Below are 19119 nucleotides of genomic sequence, written 5' to 3' on the forward strand. Positions count from 1 at the left end.
CTCGGGAGAAGTCTTGGATATAACACATATCATATGTGTTACTCAAATTAAGTAAAAAAATCAGACAAATGTATGCAATGAATAGTTTATTGAAATACACACCTATGCTATAAAAATAAAAGGTAATAGTAAATTTGGTTACAGGTTCCAATTTCTTGAAAACAAAAAAAAGATTAGTTATAGCAAATTGCTATTGCTACTTCAGAATGGACTTCAATAACAGAATATCAGTTTTTCTTCAAGCTGTTCGTCTCGTTGTGTCTGCGAATTGCAGAAGAAATGTAGGACCATACAGAATCAGATAGGACATTGTAAGGTGAGGATTTGGGACGCTCAAAGGTATACAATAAGGATAAAATAATTAGATGACATAAAAATACGTAATCACAATCTAAACGATCGACAATATTGTAGGGAAATATCCAAATATTGTTATTAACACCTTCAGTCTAAGTAGGCAGCTAGTTATATCACATCTAACATCACTAAATTAAGAAAACAAGACTTCGACCCTCAAATGATTAGATGGCTTTCCAAATTTAATATAAAGGAAGAACAAATATCCTTGAAATATAAAATTCTGATACTAAAAAGCAAACTTCAATTACAAAAAGCCGGATTACTCACCGGTAATGCTCTTTTAGTGAGTCCACGACAGCACCCCACTGGAGAGAGAGGGATCCGCCCCGCAGGAACAGGAAACCTATTGAGAAATAAAAGGGGGCGGTCCACCTCTCCTCCTCAGTTTTGATTTCAGAGTACCCGAAGGACCGCCAGTATTAGGCAAATATCATTTATTTCATTTTCCAAACTTATTTGCTTATGATTAAAAGGATTTTACTCAATAATATGTATTATATTAATCTAGGGAGGGATGTAAGAGGGTGCTGTCGTGGACTCACTAAAAGAGCATTACCGGTGAGTAAACCGGCTTTTTACTCTTCGCCACGACAGCACCCCACTGGAGATCTTTCAGAGACCATCACCTAGGGAGGGGACCACCGTGCTGAGGACAGTCCTGCCAAAGTCTAGGTCAGAAGTTGACGATAGGTCTAGCCTATAGTGGTTATAGAATGTAGAAGGATTTGACCAAGTTGCCGCCTTACATATAGTTTCAATCAGGACGTCTCCCCTCTCTGCCCAGGAGGATGCCATCGCTCTGGTAGAGTGTGCCGTTATGCCTTCCGGAGGGTTTTCTTTCCTCGCGGAATAAGCCAGTGTGATAGACTCTCTCATCCACCGGGATAAGGTGCTTTTTGTTACTCCATGACCCTTCTTGTCACCCTGGAAGGAAATAAACAGAGCCCTACTCTGTCGCCAGCTGCTGGTCCTTTCAATGTATTTTAACACTACTCTTTTAACGTCTAGAGTGTGATATTTCTGTTCTTCAGGAGTGGAGGGATTACTGAAGAAAGTGGGCAAGATTATTTCTTGTGATCTATGGAATTTTTTTGCTACTTTGGGAAGGTAGGAAGGGTCTGGTTTAAGAATTAATTTATCCTGAAAAGTCAACAAAAAAGGTGGATCTATAGAGAGTGCTTGGATGTCACTTATTCTCCTAGCTGAAGTCAGTGCTACCAAGAGGGCCGTTTTTAGTGATAGACATTTAATGGGTATTGAGTCTATTGGCTCGAAAGGAGAGGCAGTTAGAGCTTGTAAAACTAAATTTAAATCCCAGGGTGGAATCCTAGGTATGTTAACTGGATTTATTCTCTCGCAGGCTGTAATAAATCTGGATACCCATCTATCCCCCACAACGTTATGGCCATAGAGGGCTCCTAATGCTGAAACATGAACTTTTAAGGTGTTTACAGTTAACCCTAGTTCTCTCCCTTTTTGAAGAAATTCCAGGATAGATTGTATCGGAATTTCTGATATGTTGGTAGATGTATGGAATTGTAAAATTTTTTTCCATACTCTCGTATAAATTTTCGTGGTGGAAGGTTTTCTACTTTGGAGAAGTGTATCAATCAAACCCCCCGAGAATCCTCTCGATCTTAGCATCTGCCTCTCAAATTCCAGGCCGTCAGGTGGAGATTGTCCACCTGAGGGTGGAAAAACGGACCCTGGAAGAGAAGGTTGGGTGTTGAGGGGAGGACCCAGGGATCTGAGACCGACATGGTCTGTAGCCATGAGAACCATGGTCTCTTGGGCCAGAATGGAGCTATCAGAATAATTCTCGCTCCTTCTTCTCTGATTTTGCGTATGACTTGAGGTAGCAATATGATCGGAGGAAACGCGTACGCCAGACTGAACTGCCAAGGGGCTTGGAGAGCATCCAGAATGTCCGGATGATCCGCTGGAGATAAGGAGGCGAATCTCCGGACTTTTCTGTTTCTTCTTGTGGCGAAGAGATCTATCTGAGGACGGCCCCAAAGAGATATTATGTCCAGAAAAATTTGCTGGTTTAGGCACCACTCTCCTTGTCTCAAGGTGTGTCGACTTAAAAAGTCCGCCTGCTGATTGTTTGCTCCTCTTATGTGCAGTGCAGTAAGGGATGTTAGGTGACTTTCTGCTAGATTCAAGATTTCTGTAGCAGAAGACATCAGAGTCTCTGATCGCGTGCCTCCTTGCTTGTTTAGATACGCCACCGTGGTGGTGTTGTCGGACAGGACTCTGACGTCTTTCCCCCGAAGCTGTGGGAGGAAATGATATAAGGCGTATTTTACAGCATTTAGTTCTTTAACATTAGAGGAGCTGCAGCTTTCCTCCATGTTCCATGACCCTTGACAATAATCATTCCCCATATGAGCGCCCCATCCATGAGGACTGGCGTCAGTGGTTATGGTATGAGATGGCGTTATTACCCATGGAACCCCACTCATCAAATGGTTTGAGTCTAGCCACCACTCTAAGGAAGATAAAACCTCCTGAGATAAGGTTATTTTTGTATTTAGGTGACCACATAACCGTCTATCCTCTTGTAAAATTTGATGTTGTAGCATTCGAGTATGGTGTTGAGCCCATCTCACTGCAGGTATACAAGAGATAAGAGACCCTAATAACGACATAGCTTGTCTTAGGGATATTCGTGGATTATTTATTGCGGCTAGGACTTTGTGTCTGATCAGTAGAATCTTTACCTGTGGCAGGAGACACTTTTGAGATATGGAGTCTAAATGGAACCCCAAGAATGCCTGATGAGAAAGCGGAGTGAGTCTGGATTTGTCGGTATTGATTATCCAGCCCAGGTCCTGTAGAGAGAAAATTGCGTGAGCTAAACGATCAGTGCATTGAGTAACTGAATTTCCTATTACCAAAAAGTCATCCAGATAGGGCACAATCAAGGTTTCCTTCTGGCGAAGGTAGGCCATCACCTCTAGCATAATCTTGGTGAAGATCCTCGGCGCTGTTGAGAGGCCGAAGGGCAAGGCCACATATTGGAAATGACGAACCTCGTTGTTGATTTTTACTGCCACCCTGAGGAATTTTTGGTACCTGTCATGAATGGGGAGATGATAGTAAGCATCCTTTAGATCAATGCCCCCCATCATACAGTTTGGGAAGAGGAGCTTTATGGTGGACCTAATGGATTCCATTTTAAATGTATAGTTTTCAATAAATGAATTGAGTTTTTTAAGGTTTATGATTGTCCTGAAAGAACCGTCGGGCTTAGAAATTAGGAATAGGGGAGAGTAGAATCCTCTACCCTCCTGCCCCACCGGAACTTGGACTAAAACCCGTTTTGATAATAGGGTTTGAATTTCAAGCTCTAGCGCCTGTTGCTGTATAGGCGAGCTGAGAGATGTTATAATATAAGACTCGTGGGGAACACGAGAGAATTTTAGTTTAATTCCATCTCGGATGATATTTAAAACCCACGAGCTAGATGTTATTTTTTCCCATTGAGTGGCGAAAAACTTCAGTCTGCCCCCAACTGGTATATTCTCAGTATTTGTTGTCTTTTGGGGGGTTGGGTCTTCTAAACATGGTACCTCTCTGCTTGTCGTCCATAGCGGTCCATGTTGTAGACCTATCCGTTTGCCTTCTTTTGCCAAACGGTCTCCTTTTAAAGGCTCTCCTATAAAAGGGAATAGAAGAGTCAGGAAAAGCTTTTTTCCTGTCTTTTGCTTTTTTTAGTATGTCGTCTAGAGTTTTGCCAAAGAGGAACTCACCCTCACATGGGATGGCGCATATCTTAGATTTTGATTGCGCATCGCCTTTCCAGCTTTTCATCCACAATGCACGCCTTGCGTTGTTTACCAGACCTGCAGATCTTGCCGCTAACCGAAGGGAGTCCGCGGATGCGTCTGCCATAAAGGCTGCTGCGCCTCGTATCAAGGGGATAGCTGCCCGTAATTTTTATCTTGAGATCTTATTCTCAATTTGTTGGTCCAATTGATCGATCCATATGAGCATCGATCTGGCTGTGCAAGTGCTTGCTACTGCCGGCTTAAATATTCCTGTAGTCACCTCCCAGGATCTTTTTAGGGAGGACTCGGCTTTGCGATCCAGAGGGTCAGAGAGCAGTCCTGCATCTTCTACAGGTAAGGTTGACTGCTTCGAGGTAGGGGCTACGGCAGCGTCAACCTTAGGGACTTTAGTCCATGTAAGAAGCTCCTCGTCACTAAACGGATATTTTCGTTTTGACGCTGAGGGTAGGAAGCTTCTTTGATCCTGCTTTTCCCACTCCCTCTTTATTAATGCTTTTACTGCTGATATGACTGGAAAACATCTCCTTTTTCTCTCTGCCAAACCCGCAAACATTATGTCTTGCGTGGTTTGTGCACCTTTTGTCTCCTCACACCCCATAGTGTCTCGTATTGATTTCACTAAGTTGTCCACACTTTCCACCGGGAAACAAGAACGTCCCTCAATTTCAGACGATAAGGACGATGATGATGATGGTAGGGAGGCATCTGAACATACAGCCTGGTCACTATCTGAATCCGACGAGGGTGTTGGTATTGTGGGTTTGGTTTTATGAGGTTTATCTTGGGACATAGCCCTCAACTCCTCCCTGATAATGGTACGCAAGTCCGTAACGGACATTGCCGCTCCTTGTGTGGTTTCAGTTATGCAATCCTTGCAGAGTTTTTTGGGGTATGAGTCGGGTAGGGGCTGGCTACATAAGGCGCATTCCCTATGTTTTGTTTTTTGTCGCTTTTTAACCTGACCCGTGGTGCGCTGACGAGAGAAGGAGGAAGAGAGAGAGAGAGGGGAGATAGCATTAGCTTAATAGGTAGAGTTTAGTCACACTCACCCAGTGAAGCTGATAATACTGGATCAGAAGCCCGAGATCCTCTCCTGGATCTATCCACCGAGCCGCTCTTGTGACCAGTGTCTGAAGATCCTTTGCTGGGACGATCCTTGGCGGGGGGTACTTGGTCTCCTGTTTCAGGGTCCCTGGCACCTGGGGATGACATCTTGCATCGCCAAATAATGGTGCTCGTTTGATTTATATAGGGCGTTTGAGCGTCCCCCTTTTTTTTTTTACTTTTGCGGCATTGCGCATGCGCGAAGGCCGCGCCTCCCCCCCGCCGCTGGCCGCAGCTTGGATGCTCCGGAAGTCCAACTATAGTTCCGGGTAAATCATTGGTGGTGGTGGTCGGTGCATGCGCAGTCCGGGATCTTCCTCGGACTTACTTCCGGAACGCTGCCTCACCTGACCAGCGACGATTCTGGCGCTTGCTTCCGCCACCCATTTTGGAAATGATGCCCGGCGGCCTCACCCGGACCAGGTCATCATCCGGGCTTCTTGTCAGACGAGGAGGGAGCCGTCAAACGGATCTCCCCCGACGCTGCCTCTGGACTGCAGCCCCTGCCGTTCTTAAAGATACCGCACAGGCGGCGTGCATGCCCAGGTATTTTTCTCTTCATAGCAATCCTGTCGTTCCCGCAGGAACAGGAAACCTAAACTGAGGAGGAGAGGCGGACCGCCCCCTTTTATTTCTCAATAGGTTTCCTGTTCCTGCGGGGCGGATCCCTCTCTCTCCAGTGGGGTGCTGTCGTGGCGAAGAGTAAAATAGAATATTGATGATCCAAATCGAACTCATTTAAACATATTGGATTCTTTAGTTCAAGCACATAGATATCTTCCATCATCCAGGTATCTATAAATGAAGCTAAAAGTTTGTCAGAGGCCATACCTGACTCCCTTAAAGGGATATACAATGGGACTACGAGCAACAAACAACCGTTTTAAATGCCAAACTTCCCATGTAAATTTTTATCACTGCTTTTGGGAATGCCGAAGTATTCACATTTTTTGATTCCATATTCAGTCTTTTACAATTAATTTTGGTCCACAAGATCCACTATGGGCCGTATGTGGTTTTCTAAGCCCAGAAATGTAACAATATAGGATTGGGGCACATAAATAGTTGAATTTTGTAGAAGGCTGCAGATGTGAAATCCATTTTAAACTATCACCTGTCAAACTATTTCTGTAGAAAATGTCATATTCATTCAATATGGACTGGGTATAAGCTTCTTTACACAAGGAGCAGAAATGTAAACAGTTTTTAGAAACTTGGGGATCTTTTATCACCATATTGCCAGATATACAGTACAGACCAAAAGTTTGGACACACCTTCTCATTTAAAGATTTTTCTGTATTTTCATGACTATGAAAATTGTACATTCACACTGAAGGCATCAAAACTATGAATTAACACATGTGGAATTATATACTTAACAAAAAAGTGTGAAACAACTGAAAATATGTCTTATATTCTAAGGTCTTCAAAGTAGCCACCTTTTGCTTTGATGACTGCTTTGCACACTCTTGGCATTCTCTTGATGAGCTTCAAGAGGTAGTCACTGGGAATGGTCTTCCAACAATCTTGAAGGAGTTCCCAGAAATGCTTAGCGCTTGTTGGCCCTTTTGCCTTCACCCTGAGGTCCAGCTCACCCCAAACCATCTCGATTGGGTTCAGGTCTGGTGACTGTGGAGGCCAGGTCATCTGGTGTAGCACCCCATCACTCTCCTTCTTGTTCATATAGCCCTTACACAGCCTGGAAGTGTGTTTGGGGTCATTGTCCTGTTGAAAAATAAATGATGGTCCAACTAAACGCAAACCGGATGGAATAGCATGCCGCTGCAAGATGCTGTGGTAGCCATGCTGGTTCAGTATGTCTTCAATTTTGAATAAATCCCCAACAGTGTCACCAGCAAAGCACCCCAACACCTCCTCCTCCATGCTTCACGGTGGGAACCAGGCATGTAGAGTCCATCCGTTCACCTTTTCTGCGTCGCACAAAGACACAGTGGTTGGAACCAAAGATCTCAAATTTGGACTCATCAGACTAAAGCACAGATTTCCACTCGTCTAATGTCCATTCCTTGTGTTCTTTAGCCCAAACAAGTCTCTTCTGCTTGTTGCCTGTCCTTAGCAGTGGTTTCCTAGCAGCTTTTTTACCATGAAGGCCTGCTGCAGAAAGTCTCCTCTTAACAGTTGTTGTAGAGATGTGTCTGCTGCTAGAACTCTGTGTGGCATTGACCTGGTCTCTAATCTGAGCTGCTGTTAACCTGCGATTTGAGGCTGGTGACTCAGATAAACTTATCCTCAGAAGCAGAGGTAACTCTTGGTCTTTCTTTCCTGGGGCGGTCCTCATGTGAGCCAGTTTCTTTGTAGCGCTTGATGGTTTTTGCCACTGCACTTGGGGACACTTTCAAAGTTTTCCCAATTTTTCGGACTGACTGACCTTAATTTCTTAAAGTAATGATGGCCACTCGTTTTTCTTTACTTAGCTGCTTTTTTCTTGCCATAATACAAATTCTAAGGGTATGTTTCCACGGTCAGGAAACGCTGCTTTTTTGACGCTGCGCAGAGCTGCAGCGTCAAAAAAGCAGCGTCCAGATGTTCCAGCATAGTGGAGGGGATTTTATGAAATCCCGTCTCCACTCTGCGTGGAAACCCGCACGCGGCGGCCCTGCGACTCCGGACATGCTGCGCGTCTTTTCAGATCGCAGCATGTCCGTACACCTTGCGGGGACGCAGCGTCCCCGCAAGGCATATCACAGGGCCCTATGGGAGCGAGCGATCATCCCGGATGTGAAGAGTTAACACATCCGGCATGATCGCGTCCCAGGAAGGGGGCGGGGCTTAGCGCCGAGCGGCTTCGCCGCTGCGGCGATACCGCCGCCCCTCCGTACCGTGGAGCCATACCCTAACAGTCTATTCAGTAAGACTATCAGCTGTGTATCCACCAGACTTCTGCACAACACAACTGATGGTCCCAACCCCATTTATAAGGCAAGAAATCCCACTTATTAAACCTGACAGGGCACACCTGTGAATTGAAAATCATTCCCGGTGACTACCTCTTGAAGCTCATCAAGAAAATGCCAAGAGTGTGCAAAGCAGTCATCAAAGCAAAAGGTGGCTACTTTGAAGAACCTAGAATATAAGACATATTTTCAGTTGTTTCACACTTTTTTGTTCAGTATATAATTCCACATGTGTTAATTCATAGTTTTGATGCCTTCAGTGTGAATGTACAATTTTCATAGTCATGAAAATACAGAAAAATCTTTAAATGAGAAGGTGTGTCCAAACTTTTGGTCTGTACTGTATGCAAAATAATATAACCAAATAGTGTGGTATCAAGAAAGAATTGTAGCAGGGGATGCTCCCCCTTGAATAATGGCCTTGTCATGGTCAACTTGCGGTGGTGTGGTCGCATCGATCTGTCTAAATATAACCATATCCCGAGATTCCTTAATTCAACATGATTCTTATCTGTAAAATTGATATCCATGAAAATGATCATCCCTGAATTTACTTCACTGATTTGGATGGAGTCATTTAAGTACCTAACTGTCTCATGCATGATTACGTGTTATTCAAACAAAGTATACTGTGGGGGGTATGTCAAGGGGAGAGAAATAATGTTCTTTTATTTTTTTATGTACGTTTGTTTTATTTTTTTGTTGTTGTTTCACTTGTTTCAAAATTTTTCAGTTAAAAAGTACATAGTTAAACTGTTGTGCATGATAAATATACCCAACAATCAGATTTTAACAATTTTAATTTTAAAGGGAATCTGTCAGTAGGATAAACCCTCGTCGTAAGCCATCTATATGGGCATGAAGGTCACAGAAGGTTGAATAAAAAGATATCTTGATATCTGCGATCCGATGTCTTGTTCCCGAGAAACCCAAGTTTTTCATAATAGGTAAATGAGTTGTTAAAATCTATGGGCCGGACATAGATCTCCCTAAGAATCTCCCTCCACAGCCTATTATAAATGAAAGGTGGCGTGACCATTGTGAGACATGTACACCCAGAGAGCAGACTGCTCTAATTAAAAAAGCATTTGGCGTTACATGTGTTCTCTAAAACCTCTCTAAAACCTCCATCCTGGAGAATGTGGGGATTGCTCATTATTGTTAGCATATCTTGCAGGGTATATGTGGTAGATACGTTTGGCAAATGGCCATTTTTGAGTCTAAGATTTAAGTTTTTGTAAAAGAGTTCAATATTAGGGTTGAGCGAAACGGATCGTTCATTTTCAAAAGTCGCCGACTTTTGGCAGAGTCGGGTTTCGTGAAACCCGACCCGACTCCAGCGTGGGATCGGCCACGTGGTCGGCGATCTTGGCGCCAAAGTCACGTTTTGTATGCCGCCTTCCCCGCCATTTTTTCAGCCAATTAAGGAGTGTGGGCAGCGTGATGACATAGGTTCCGGCCTGGTTTTTGCGGCGTCATAGAGCCATATTACCGTTTGGGCTGCAGTGATTTCCGCAGTCAAACACAACATATGCTTTGCACGGAGGGGAGAGAGAGAGAGAGAGAGAGAGAGAGAAAAAAAAAAATCCACATTGACTTGCATTGGGTTTCGTGTTCCGGTCCGGAACCCGACTTCACAGTAGAATCGGCCGATTTCACGCGATCCGACTTTCGAGAAGGTCGGGTTTCACAAAACCCAACTCAATCCTAAAAAAGCAAAAGTCGCTCAACCCTATTCAATATATTTCACACTTTAAAGTTTTTTCAAGCTGAAATGGTTTTTAGGTGGTTTTGCAATTTCTATAGAATATATTTCTGAGACTAGAAGTAAGTTTCTCTAAACAGAATGTCAAAAATGCATTGCTTCATAAATAAGATATTTTTAGTGGAACTGGTATTTATTTATTTACTAGAAATAGGCCCGATGCTATCGCATCGGGAGTGCGGTGAAATTCGCAGGCACAGTAACAGCCGCGTCATTACCGCGCATGTGCGGGTAGAGCGCACTGTTGTGGCTGTCACCGCTATTCCTGTGCATGCGTAGTAACAGCATAGCTGTTTCTGCGCATGCGTGGGAATAGCGGAGATGTGTATGTCACTTGTGCAGGCGCAAGTGACACTGCCGCGTGCCTTATGGGATTCGGGGACAGTGGCCGGAAGTCCCAACTGGCGATTATATATATAAATTATGCTTATAGCACCATCATATTCCACAGCGCTTAAATTTACTCCTTAAAAGAGGTTTTCTGCTTTTGGAAAAATCTGTCTCCCAACTTCACTTTGTTTTAAAAACTAACTGTGCTTTATGCTCTGTGAAGGAAATATATAATCAGAAGGAGAATCCCCTCCCCGCCGCAATAGCGTTCCAAAACACAACGCCCCATCCACAACCGGAACACAGCTACAAATACATAGCTAGACGTAAAACACGACGCTAATGTTCTACAATGCAGAGCGCTCGGGAAGGGGCACAAAAGAGCGAAAATGTAACCCGCTCAGAACTCCAGCACGCGGCGCTAAAAACAAAATGGATGCCCACGCGAGAGTGAGCGTGCACCGCCATGTCCTCCGGCAATAGCGTTACAAAACACAGCGCCTCATCCACAAGCCTACTACAGCTACAAATACATAGCTCGTTGTAAAACACGACGCAAATGTTCAACAAAACAGAGCGCACGGGAGCCAACCACAAGAGCGAACTCACTAGCGTTCCAAAACACAGCGCACGTAGAGAACAGAACACAAGCGCACATGAACTCAGCGTTGAGGATGAGCACTGTAGCGCGGCGTCGAGGGTCCGAGAGCGGGCTCAAGCGTCCGTGGAGGCGGTCCAAGCGGGATGAATCGTGGAGCGGGTTCACCTTCGTCTGCACCTGCTCAGAGGAGAGAAAAACAAAAGAGTGAGAAAACTCCGGCTCCGGCCGGGCTTTTTAAACCAGCGCCTTTCGCGCCACTCGGGGCGGAGATTCCAGCGCTCTTACGTGCTAAAACGTCACGCCCAATCAGGAGACAGGTATGCGGAAGCCCATCCCACGTAGTCGCATTACGAGCTCGTATGACCGCCGTCACATACTACGATTTCGACCGCCACAGCGGGACATTTACGACGAAAGAAAGTTCTGCTCTTTCTTTCACATCGTACGACGCTGGGCTGCGTCGCAAATCGTAACGCCATGTCACACTTTGCGACCTCGGAGCGAGGACGGATAAACGTCACAAATCGAACGCTCGTTCAGACTTTGATTGCACAGTGTGAAGGGGCCCTAACAGCAGCAGAGTTACATTTAATTGACAAAAGGACTACCTGGATTTTCCAGTATTGCAAGAACAAAGGGACTTTCACTGTAGGTGTCAAACACGGCACCCCAGCTTTGGGACTCTGAGCTTCAAAGGGTTAGCAAATGATCTGTAACCAGGCAGAATATTTCCCCTTTACTGTATAGAGAGGAGTGAGGGAGATACTGGATATTTTAAATGCAAGGCCCTGGCCCCTAAATTAGCCCACTGTCCAGTCACAAACAGCAATTATTAATAGTCCAATCCAGGCAGTCCTGTAAACCCAAGTCCAGGGCCAAGCATATAAAAGCTGAGTTGCACAAAAGAAATTTGTGCACATATGGGGGTCGGCATCTGCCGATTGCGATCCATAATTAATTTCTCCTTCCCTCAAGGAAACAGAAGATAACTGTAGACGGAAACATTTAGCCATTTTCTGTTGCTTCTCCCTTTTTATTTTATAACTGTTTTTATAGTAAAGCTTAGATCTTTAATAAGTTTGATCCTTGCATGATCTAAAGAATCCACAGCCTTTCAGAGAGTGTGTAACTTTTTCTTATTTGTGACAGCAGCATATTTCAGGGACTCATCACCCCATGTGTTTGATGAATAGTGGCAATGTGTTGTATTGCCAGAGTGTGTGGACTGTGTCTGGGTCTGATTTATAATCATTCTATGGCCTAGAACAGAGGTTGAGTGTTGGATTGAGTAAAATGAGAGAAATTAACCCTTGTGGGTGCACCCCAAGTCATGTGGGGAGAAGTGTGTGCGTGACACCCTCTATTGATGAGTCAATCGTGAATGATCTGGTATTAAACTCTAGCTCCCTATTGTGAGTGATGGGAGCTGACACACTTGTGGTAAATACATATTTAAAAGTGATCCTTTTGGGAATGAAAAGAGATGGCCAAGTAATCCAGCTCATTACTATTACTTACCCTGCCGGGGTCCACAGCTGAGTGTCCACTGCTGATCCCAGTATTTGATAACTTGAATGATCATCTTTCCAAGGCAGTTGTCTTTGATTGGCCCACTACTATGTGATATTGGGGTGACAATGGGTTAATTTAATGTTTTATTTCTTCTTGTTTATTACTTATTTTGCCTTGAACAAGTAATACTTTTTCATCAGTTTGGAAATCTAGATAGATTTCCTCAGAAAAGCCAAGAACTTAACTTACATTTATCTTGTTTTTGCATCTAAAGCCTTGTTGCAGTACATGGGTTTATGTTCTTCGCATGTTTTTAATTTTACTATGCAAATTGCCTAAATCAAATTGCAAGACTCGTTAAAGGGTTGATTGTGAATTGAAGGATCGCTACTTCCAAGGAGAAACCTTACATCTAATTTTTCATCTTTCTAACGATGAGTGGATCAGGCAAAATACAAATTTGCCTGTTCGTACAGTTTTTTCTGAGAAATTCGATTTGCAGAGAAACACAAATAAACACAAAAAAGATCAGCCTAAATTTACTACTAACATGAAGTACAATGTGTCATGAAAAAACAGACTCAGAATCACTGGAATACATTGAAGCGTTTCAGAGTTATTACATCATAAATTGACACTGGTCAGAATTGAAAAATTTGGTTTGGTCATGAAGTTGAAAACAAGCTGGCGGGTGAAGGGGATAATTTTACCGTACAATCTACTGGAAAATGAAAAAAAAAATACAAGTGTGTCAATGTCTTTAGGTTTGGTTGTTTTGATGTTTGTACAGTAAGAATGATCCAACAACATTATTTTTCAGTTATGAAACTTACGTAGTTTTTTAAACTTCTTAAGTGGTTATAAAAACAATCAAAAACATAAAATATACTGGATATGTTGTGTCAATTTCTAAAACCTATAACTTTTTTCATCTTCTGTTTTCTGTTGATGGACCTGATTGCTGGCTTGTTTCTTATTTTTTGATGAGGTCTGGCTATTGAAAAAAAGCCCACAATTCTGGAATTTTAGTTTTCTTTACCCCGTTTACAGTAAAGTTGAACTAATTGTATATTTTCATTGATTGGACTTTTACAGACATGGTGATGATACCAAACATTCTATTTTTTTAAAATAATTTACACCCTTATTTTTATTCATGGGAAAAGGAGCTATAAAAAAATTATTATAGGTTTATACTTTTTTAAAAAAATGTTTTACTTTATTTTTTACTGTTCGTGAGCGACTTGAACCTTTGGTTATTTGCTCGCCAGACTCTGCTCTGGTGGCTACATGGGAGGCCCCCAAATCTCTTACATTCCAGCGTCCTAGGTACGGCATTTGATCTGTATGGGCTGGTGCAACATCATCTGAACGACATGGCACAAAGTTGATGTTAGGCTACGTTGACATTAGCGTTGTGCGACGCAGCGTCGGGCGCCGCTGCGTCGCCGCATGCGTCATGCACACCTATATTTAACATGGGGGCGCATGGACATGCGTCGCACTTGCGTTTTGTGACGCATGCGTCCCTGCGGCGCACGCGTCCGGGCGCACAGGACGCAGCAAGTTGCATTTTTGGTGCGTCCAAAATCAAGCAAAAAAAGGACGCATGCATTACAAAACGCTGCGTTGTGCATGCGTTCACATTTGCGTTGTGCGTTGCGTCGCCGACGCTGCGGCGCACAACGCAAATGTGAACGTAGCCTTACACCATCCCTGGCTAATTAAAAGCTGATACAGGAATGCTGGAAGACACAAAAGAGCACACTGAGGTCAAAAATACTCTGTTGTAAAAAAAAAAAAAAAAAAATCACAGTAATAAGCAAGTGCTAGTCAAAAGATGTAAAGAAAACAGGATATTTAGTTGATACTTTTTTTGCAAAAAAATGTATACTAAGCTGCTCCACCAAATCGTCAAAGTATACCCTTATAGAGCAGTCCTAACTAATGTATATAATCCCTATCTGATATATTTAAAACCTGATCATCTGTATAATACCTGTATAAGCAGGGTTCAGAGAAGGAATATCCATGTGGACATGCAGGATGGAACAGCTTAAATGCAAATGACCCACAGAGGAGTGGTGGACTCCCCAGTCTTGTAGAAACAAGAGAACAATTATAGAACCAGAAACACATGGGCTACTTGCACATTGAACAAGTCTGTAGGAACCTGTTCACACCACCAGAAAACTTGAAGACACAAAAGAGCACACTGAGGTCAAAAATACTCTGTTGTATTTACAACAGAGTATTTTTGACCTCAGTGTGCTCTTTTGTGTCTTCAAGTTTTCTGGTGGTGTGAACAGGTTCCTACAGACTTGTTCAATGTGCAAGTAGCCCATGTGTTTCTGGTTCTAGGAATGCTGGAAGGTAGGAGATTTGCTGACCTTACACCTGGTCACCAGACAGCATAGACCTGAACGCTAGACTGGAGTCCTGTGAATCAATCTGCTCATCTCTTATGGTCAAAATTACATTATCTTATCTAAGAACAGCCATAATTTTTTGAAATGGTTGTTGAAACGGTGAAAAAAAAGTGGTTGACCTTTGACGGAGGACTAAAATGGCAGCAATGGGGACCTTTAGTAGGCCCCAACTGCAATTATAACCCATTATCACCTCGCTATCTGGAGGAGGGGGCAGCTGTGAGACATTTAAATGTCACTGTCTGTGATTGACAATGGCTTTTTTTTTTATATGGTTAAACAGTAGCGATAAGAACTCTATTGGGTCTCTACTGTTATAGGTCGATGCCGGTTGCAAAACACAACCGTCATCTGCTGGGTGTGGTGCGGTCTCAGTTCCTGAGCCAGCTCAATGCATTAATACCCAATGTGTGATGTACACATCGATATGGTATGTAAGAACATTGTATTAGAAGGTTCAGTTTCACTTTATTAATATAATGAAGGACTATATTTTACATTGTAGTGTGTTTTTAATGTTTTTGATTACTTTTTATTTATTTTTTGTTACTTATTTCATACTATATACCGTGTTTGTTTTCCTCTTAAAGGGGTTAACCAGAAATATTTAAAAAAAGGCTGTGTTCCTCCACAAATAGCTCCACACCTGTCCAAAAAGCATGTAGAATATTGCGTCTCAAACCAATTCATTTCAATGGTCCTAAGCTGCAATAGCAAGCACAATATCCAGTAAGTTATTAGCTAGTGGTACATGTTCAGCCTTGGAAAAATAAATACATCAAGACTGCCAGGCAGCTTAGTTGTACCAGACCTGGCTCAATTTATTATTCACAGTTCATAATTACTGTATATTATTCTTAATTTTATTCCTCAGAAAGTGCCAAAAAGGGTGAGGTAGTAATACGCGTAATTTCCTCATTGTGTTTGATCTGGATTGGAATTATAATTGTCAAATGTCTCAGGGGGTCCGTTAGCTTCTTTCACCAGAGATATAACTGCAGATCAAAAGGCAATGCACATCGAAAAAGAACTTAGCCAGGTCAAAAGTTTTCAGTGTTTGCTCTTAATTTATTCCCACTCCTCCACTGTATTTTCCTCTTTTGTATTTTTTAAATCCACCATACAGTTACAGAGACATGGGCCTTTTTATTTACGTATTGCTACTTTTTATGGTTGTTACAGAACCCCCCCAGCACCAAGATTATGTTATGCAGTATATGTATGTATAGTAGGTTCCATGTGAAATGCATCAGTCCACAGGCTGCGCCTCTGGACAAGATATTCTCCTTCTGACCTCCCCCACCTTTGTAATTCCCACAGTAAATATAGGCAGGCTCCGGCCACCTGCGGCTATTGTAATGTATGTCTGGCCTGCTGTTTTTCTATTGGCCTGCCCTCTGTATCTGTGTTATATATTCTGTGTGCTGTGAATAAAGTGTTGTTAGACTGGAAATACGTGGAGAAGCAGTGAGATTTTATATGCACCCATGTAACCAAGGAATTCCAGCCAGCGTCCTTCATTCAGAATCCAGCCAAGGCACAGTGGACCTCCTGAAACACAGGGTGGTACCTAAAGAGGTACTACAGCACAGTAGACCCCCCGATACACTGGTGGCAGACAGCGGGATGTGAGACCCCTTCTACAGGAGGAAAGGAATGAATGGAAAACAACTACCAGAAGTTAAAGAGGACTACATTAAAAGATCTGGTGGAAGCCCGAGGGTTAATCGCCAGCAACAAAACAAAAGCGGATTTGATAGCAGCCATCATGGAACACGACAGTGCAGCGCCCCCCAATGTGAACGTGGAGGAGACTGAATTCCAGAGGGAGGTAAAGAACAGACTGGCGTTCTATGGCCCGAACCCTGCAGTAGAGATCATACGAGAGGTGATGGCTGATGTGCGTACTGATCTGAAGGAAAAGATGGCAGAGCAGACCAGGATAGAGCTAGCCAAGATGGAGATGGCAGAGCGGACCAAAGTGGAGCTGGCCACGATGGAGATGGCAGAGCGGAGAGAGGAGAGTCAGCGAGCAGGCGGAGCTCTGGCCTCCGCCCAGGTACCTTCAACAGTAAGCCACAAAAAGGTCCAGTATAATGCCTTCCGACAGTTGGGGAGGCAGAGGAAGACATTGATGGCTTTCTGCAGGACTTTGAGCGGCAGTGTGCCCTTCATCAAGTGAAGCCGGAGGAACGGGTTCAGATTCTGGCCAGCAAGTTGACAGGCCGGGCAGCGGACACCTATCGCACGGTACCTGATGAGGACTGTATGGACTATGAGCGGATCAAAGAAGTGATCTTGGCCCGGTATGCGCTGACACCAGAGGCATACCGCCAAAAGTTCCGCGGACTTATAAAATGAGTAATCGATACCCACGCTGAATGGGTCTGTAAATTATGGCAGTCACTGCTACAGTGGGTACAAGGGAGCCAAGCAACCACTAAGGAGGACGTCCTCCAGCTCGTCTTGTTTGAACGATTCTTTAATGGACTAACCCCCGAGACACAGGAATGGCTTCGGGGCAGGCGGCCAACGACTCTTGAGGAAGCTGCTCATCTGGCCGATGAACATCATGATGCCAGGAGGCCTCAGTTGTCCGGATCAAAGATGGTCACTAGGGGTCCGCCCATGGACCTGGAGGGCCCCAAATCACCGAAGATTGTAGGGGGACCAGCTAGAAACCCAGCCTTCAACAGTTCCCCTGGGGCGCGATGCCACACCTGCCGTCAGCTGGGCCACCTGCAAAGACAATGTCCCAACCGGACTCAGCATACCCAGTGGCCAAAGGCGGGAACAGCTACCTTCAGCCGGTCCGCTGTACACTGCTACCAAGGTGAAGTTGACCCGACATTGGGGGCTATGACTAACCAAGGGGTGGAAGAGATGGAGGAAGTGCTGCATGAAGTGGACCCCGTACAGGCAGCCCGGGCAGATAATCGACGACAGCATCGACATGTCGTGTGGGTTAATGGGAAACGTATGCAGGGACTAAGAGATTCCGGGGCAACTTTGATCCTTGTGAAGCCTCATCTCGTCCGGGACCAAGAGAAGACGGACCAGACAGTGGCAGTCCGTGTAGCAGGGGGAGCCATACATCGACTGCCCACTGCCCGGATTCACCTGAACTGGGGAGTCGGGGATGGCTTTGTTGAGGTCGGCTTGATGGAGGATTTGCCCGCAGATGTATTGCTGGGAAATGACTTGGGGCCCATGTTGTCTTCATTCTCGGTTGCCCCTCTGGCTGAGACATATCCTGTGACCACCCAGAGACAAGCTCGAGCTGTGGAGGCGAAATCACACTCAGAGGAGGCCCAGGTAAGACATCCCAGCCCTACACATATTCCCATAGCCAGGCACATTTCTTGGGCCACACCAGATGAATTTAAGAGGGAGTTACTTGAGGATCCTTCATTGGAGGGATATCGTGGGAAGGCACAAGAGGGGAGAGGGGTACTGGAAGGGGAACAGTTAATATGGAAGCAGGGACTCCTCTACCGGATCACAGAGCAGCACCACACAGGGACGAGCCTCACTATAAAACGACAGCTGGTAGTTCCCAAGAAGTACAGGCAGGAGTTACTGCAAATCTCTCATGACATACCCTTGGCCGGGCACTTTGGCGTCAGTCGCACCAGGCATCGTCTGACACAAAACTTCTTTTGGCCGGGGGTAACCTATGATGTTCGTCAGTACTGCCAGACCTGTGACAGTTGCCAGCGCATTGGCAAGAGAGGAGATCGATGCAAGGCCAAATTACGCCCCCTCCCCATTGTGGAGGAACCATTTAGCTGAGTAGCGGTCGATCTGATAGGGCCGTTAGCCAAACCCAGTCCGTCAGGGAAAAGGTATATATTGACAGTGGTAGATTATGCCACACGGTATCCAGAGGCGGTTGCATTACCTAACATACTGGCAGAGACGGTGGCGGCTGCCCTGCTCCAGGTTTTCTCATGGGTTGGATTTCCCCGGGAGATTATCTCGGACCAGGGTACCCAGTTTAAAGCAGAGGTGACCAACCAACTGTGGAAGCTGTGCGGCGTAAAGTCCATTAGAAGCGACCCGTACCATCCGCAAACCAATGGGTTGTGTGAACGCTTTAACGGGACATTAAAACAACTCATTGGGACTTTTACCAGGACCTACAGGGACTGGGAGAAATTCTTGCCTCACCTCCTGTTTGCCTATCGGGAGGTGCCCCAAGAATCCACGGGGTTCTCCCCGTTCGAACTGGTATATGGAAGACGGGTAAGGGGACCCCTAGACTTAGTGCTAGAACACTGGGAAGGGGAGGGCATCATAGAAGGGGTA

The 19119-nt window shown here is 44.6% G+C and overlaps 1 long non-coding RNA gene across 1 annotated transcript in view; it reads left to right on the forward strand.

Annotated features, from left to right (window-relative positions):
* LOC143809392 (uncharacterized) overlaps nucleotides 1-19119 on the forward strand; it is a 344523-nt gene that overhangs the window by 142924 nt on the left and 182480 nt on the right. The gene's annotated exons all lie outside the window — the stretch shown is intronic.

Source organism: Ranitomeya variabilis, chromosome 2 (genome assembly GCF_051348905.1).
Source record: "Ranitomeya variabilis isolate aRanVar5 chromosome 2, aRanVar5.hap1, whole genome shotgun sequence".
NCBI classification, from domain to species: Eukaryota; Metazoa; Chordata; class Amphibia; order Anura; family Dendrobatidae; genus Ranitomeya; species Ranitomeya variabilis.